Source organism: Lathyrus oleraceus, chromosome 7 (assembly GCF_024323335.1).
Source record: "Lathyrus oleraceus cultivar Zhongwan6 chromosome 7, CAAS_Psat_ZW6_1.0, whole genome shotgun sequence".
In the NCBI taxonomy this organism is placed as follows: Eukaryota; Viridiplantae; Streptophyta; class Magnoliopsida; order Fabales; family Fabaceae; genus Lathyrus; species Lathyrus oleraceus.
In genome coordinates, this window is record NC_066585.1 from 228,828,502 (window position 1) to 228,833,996 (window position 5,495).

At 39.7% G+C, this 5,495-nt stretch overlaps 1 non-coding gene across 1 annotated transcript; it reads left to right on the forward strand.

Annotated features, from left to right (window-relative positions):
- The first annotated feature begins 4,553 nt into the window (after positions 1–4,553).
- LOC127109968 (small nucleolar RNA R71) lies at positions 4,554–4,660 on the forward strand. Its single transcript, XR_007797209.1, has one exon. It is a non-coding gene; the product is annotated as a small nucleolar RNA R71 (small nucleolar RNA).
- Positions 4,661–5,495: the final 835 nt, after the last annotated feature.

Consider the following 5,495-nt stretch of genomic DNA (forward strand, 5'->3'; position numbering starts at 1 on the left):
CCGGAAATAACTTTAGTCTGGAGTTAAATAAAAGGACTGTATCGCCTTGTTTGAAGATTTTCCTCGATATTCGCTTGTCATGCCATTGTTTTGTTCTTTCTTTGTAGATTCTGGCATTTTCGTAAGCGTCTCTTCTGAGTTCCTCTAATTCGCTTATATCAAGGATTCTCTTTTCACCGGCGGCTTTATAGTTTAAATTTAGATTTTTAATAGCCCAATAAGCTTTATGTTCTAATTCTACCGGGAGGTGACAGGATTTTCCATAAATTAGCTTAAATGGGGTTGTCCCTATGGGTGTTTTGTAAGCAGTTCGGTATGCCCATAAAGCTTCTGGTAATTTCAATGACCAGTCTTTCCTTGAAGTTGCGACTGTTTTTTCTAGTATCTGTTTGATTTCTCTGTTAGATACTTCCACTTGCCCATTGGTTTGAGGGTGGTAAGGTGTCGCTACTCTATGTCTTACGCCATACTTAAGCAGTAGTTTTTTGAGTACTTTGGATATGAAATGCGATCCACCATCACTGACTACTATTCTTGGGACACCAAACCTTGGAAATATTATATTCTTAAAGAGTCTAGTTACTACTCGTGTGTCGTTAGTTGGGGAAGCTATAGCTTCAATCCATTTTGATACGTAGTCAACTGCCACGAGTATGTATTTGTTGCCGAAAGAGGATGGAAAAGGTCCCATGAAGTCTATTCCCCACACGTCGAAAATCTCTACTTCCAAAACGCCCTTTTGTGGCATCTCGTCACGTCTAGATATGTTTCTTGTGCGTTGACATCTGTCACATTTCTTAATAGTTGCATGCACATCCTTCCATATACTTGGCCAGTAAAAACCGGCTTGTAGGATTTTAGAGCAGGTCTTGGATGTACTTGCGTGTCCACCATAAGGAGCGGAGTGACAGTGTTGGATTATACTTTCTGCCTCTTCTTCGGGTATACACCGACGGAAAATACCATCGGGACCTCTTTTAAAAAGTAAGGGGTCATCCCAGTAATAATGTTTTATGTCGTAGAAGAATCGTTTCTTCTGTTGGTAGGATAAGGTAGATGGAACTATTCCGGCAGCTAAATAATTGACGAGGTCAGCGTACCACGGTGTAACAGATATTGCTAAGGTAGTTTCTACCTGTTTATCAGCGTTGTTTTCTTCTAAAGTAGCTATAAGCTTATCGTACGAGAAATCATCGTTAATTGCTGTTCTTTCCGGTTCAAGGTTCTCAAGTCTAGAGAGGTGATCTGCTACTACGTTTTCAGTTCCTTTCTTGTCTTTGATTTCCAAATTGAACTCTTGTAGCAACAGGATCCACCTTAGGAGTCTAGGTTTAGCATCCTTTTTTGTTAAGAGGTATTTGATAGCAGCGTGGTCAGTGTAGATGATAATTTTGACTCCGACCAAGTAAGAACGAAATTTATCTAGAGCAAACACTACTGCTAGAAGTTCTTTCTCGGTTGTGGCGTAATTCATTTGTGCTTCATCTAGAGTTCTACTTGCGTAATATATAACATGAAGCTTTTTATCTTTTCGTTGTCCTAAAACAGCACCTACAGCGTAATCGCTGGCATCACACATTATTTCGAATGGTTCATTCCAATCTGGTGTCTGCATTATGGGTGCGGAGATCAGTGCTTGTTTAAGCGTTTGAAATGCTTCTAAACATTTATTGTCGAATATGAATTCAGCATCTTTCATCAATAATCCGGTCAACGGTTTAGTTATTTTAGAGAAGTCTTTAATGAATCGTCGGTTAAAACTGGCATGTCCTAAGAAGCTTCGTACTTCTCTCACAGTCTTCGGAGGTTGAAGGTTTTCGATTACCTCTATTTTGGCCTTGTCTACTTCAATTCCTCTATTTGAGATGATGTGTCCTAAAACAATTCCTTCTTGTACCATAAAGTGGCATTTTTCCCAATTAAGTACTAGGTTTACTTTTACACATCGCTCTAGAACTTTCTCTAGGTTTTCAAGACATTCTTCAAAGCTTTGTCCGCATACGGAAAAGTCATCCATAAATACTTCCATGATGTTTTCTAGAAAATCGGCGAATATTGCCATCATGCATCTTTGGAAAGTTGCAGGAGCATTACACAAGCCAAACGGCATTCGTCTATAAGCGAAGGTACCAAAAGGGCACGTGAACGTTGTCTTTTCTTGGTCATCAGGGTGAATTGGTATTTGAAAGAAACCTGAGTAACCGTCTAGATAGCAGAAATGTGAATGTTTTGCTAATCGTTCTAACATCTGGTCAATGAATGGTAAAGGGAAATGATCTTTTCGGGTTGCTTTGTTTAGTTTCCTATAGTCAATGCACATTCTCCATCTTGATTCGATTTGTTTGGTTATAGTTTCTCCTTTTTCATTTTCAATGACTGTTATACCCCCTTTTTTTGGTACTACGTGTACAGGACTAACCCATTTGCTATCAGATATAGGATATACGATACCTGCCTCTAGTAACTTGGTTATTTCCTTCTTCACTACCTCACTCAGGATCGGGTTTAGTCTTCTCTGGTGTTCCCTAGAAGTTTTACAGTCTTCTTCTAACATGATGCGGTGCATACAAATAGAAGGACTTATTCCTTTAAGATCGGTGATGTTGTAACCTAGTGCGGTTGGATATTTTCTTAAGATATGCAGGAGTTTTTCTGTTTCAAGTCTTCCTAGGTCAGCATTAACTATCACTGGTCGTTCAAGCTCTAAGTCTAGGAATTCATATCTCAGATTCTTGGGAAGTGTTTTCAGGTCTAAGGTTGGTTTCTTAAGGCATTGCGTAGGGTCCCGTGTTATTGCTAAACATTGGTTAAGTTTGTCTTCTACAAGATAGTCAGATGATTTGTCTTTTTCTAACTCCGTTTCTTTTATGCATTCATCGATGATATCCATGAAGTAACATGTATCTTCTATTGCAGGTGCTTTCAAAAATTGGGAAAGAATGAACTCAATTTTCTCTTCTCCTACTTCGAAAGTGAGTCGTCCTCGTTTTACGTCCATGATTGCACCGGCAGTTGCTAAGAACGGTCTTCCTAGTATAATAGGTGTAACTTCATCTTCTCTAATATCCATAATTATAAAATCCGTTGGAATGTAGAATTAACCTATGCGCACTGGAACATTTTCAAGAATTCCTACAGGATATTTTACGGAACGATCTGCTAGTTGCACAGACATTTTAGTTGGTCTTAATTCTCCCATTTCAAGTCTCTTGCATATGGATAAAGGCATAACACTAATACCGGCTCCTAAATCGCATAAGGCTTTGTCAATGACAAATTTTCCTATGTGACAGGGTATAAAGAAACTACCTGGGTCTTTAAGTTTAGGAGGCATATTCTGTATTATAGTGCTACATTCGGCGGTGAGTGTAACGGTTTCGCTATCTTCAAGTTTCCTTTTATTAGAAAGAATTTCTTTTAAAAACTTGGCATATGAGGGCATCTGCGTAATAGCTTTTGTAAACGGAATTGTGACGTTTAATTGTTTTAGTAGGTCGACAAATTTTTTAAGTTGGCCCGCATCTTTGGTTTTAATAAGCCTTTGAGGGTAAGGGATAGGTGCTTTATAAGGTGGTGGAGGTACATAAGGTTCCTTCTTTTCTACGGTTTCCTTATTACTCTCTGCCTTTTCCTTAGGTTCACTTTCCTCAGTTGACCTTTTAGAGTTTTGGTTTTCTATCCTTGGGTCAGACGGTCCTTCCACTTCCGTTCCACTTCTCAGTATAATTGCATGAGCGTGGCTTCTTGGGTTAGGTTGGGGTTGGCCAGGAAATGTACCAGTTGGGGCAGCAGTAGGCGCTTGTTGTTGAGCTACTTGTGATATTTGCGTTTCCAGCATTTTGTTATGAGTAGCCAGGGCATCTACTTTACTTGCTAGTTGTTTAATTTGTTCGCCAGTGTGTACATTCTGGTTTAAGAAATCTTTATTGGTTTGCTGTTGAGAAGCTATAAAGTTTTCCATCATGATTTCCAAGTTGGATTTCCTAGGGGCGTTATTGTTAGATGTAGATGGGGTCGGCTTCTGATATCCCTGAGGCATAGCTGGGGCTTGATTTGGAGATTGTCCAGGTGCGTATAGAGCATTATTACTCTTATATGAAAAATTGGGATGGTTCTTCCAATTTGAGTTATAGGTGTGCGAATAGGGGCTTCCTTGAGCATAGTTTACTTGCTCCGCTTGGATTCCTGTTAGGAGTTGACAATCTGCAGGAGTGTGACCTTGGATTCCACAGACTTCGCAATTCTTAGTTATGGCAACTACGGTGGCTGGAGGTGATACATTTAAACTTTCAATTTTCTGGACCAGAGCATCCACTTTTGCATTAACATGATCAAGGTTACTTATCTCGTACATGCCAGTTTTCGTTTGAGGTTTTTCCACCATTGTTCGTTCGGTTCCCCACTGATAGTGGTTTTGAGCCATGCTTTCGATAAGTTGGTAAGCGTCAGCATAAGGTTTGTTCATTAGTGCACCACCTGCGGAGGCATCTATTGTTAACCTCGTGTTGTACAGGAGACCCTTATAGAATGTATGAATTACTAACCAGTCTTCTAAACCATGATGTGGACAAAGTCTCATCATGTCTTTGTATCTTTCCCATGCTTCGAAAAGAGACTCGTTATCTTTCTGTTTAAATCCATTTATTTGGGCTCTTAACATAGCTGTTTTGCTTGGCGGAAAATATCGAGCAAGAAAAACTTTCTTCAACTCGTTCCATGTGGTGACTGAGTTAGAAGGAAGAGATTGAAGCCATCTTCTAGCGCTATCTCTTAGTGAGAAAGGAAAAAGACGAAGTCGAATTGCCTCTGAAGTGACACCATTAGCTTTAACAGTATCAGCGTATTGGACAAATACGGATAAATGAAGGTTAGGATCCTCGATAGGATTCCCAGAGAATTGGTTCTGTTGCACTGCCTGCAACAGTGAAGGTTTGAGTTCAAAGTTGTTTGCTTCGATTGCGGGTGGAGCAATACTTGAATGCGGTTCATCTTGCGATGGAGCGGCGTAATCTCTAAGAGCACGAGCTGGTTCTGCCATCTCGGGTATCGAAGGGAAAATATTTTTGAAATCAGGAAGTTCTACAGGAGGGAGATTGTTTGCAGCACGATATTTCCGAATTCGTCGTAAGACTCGGAGATATAGTTTGATATCGTTGATTCGTAAGTAGAGCGGCTCGCCTTGTGAGCGAGTGCGTGGCATACAAATCAACGAAAGAAAGAAAAGCCTTAGTCTCTACAGCGTAACAGGAGAGTTACGATATCGACTAAATAAAAATCCCCGGCAACGGCGCCAAAAACTTGATCCGGTAAAAGGTACACAATAGTTTCCGGTGTAGAAACTATTGTGCGAAAAATTAATTAAGTGCTAAAAAAGAAAATAGAATTGCTAAAGAAACAATATAACAATTATAAAAGAGGTACTATAAGGAATATGCTTAAGCTGCTGGAAAAAGAAAAAATGCAAAGAAAAACTAAAACTGGAAAACTGTCTGGGG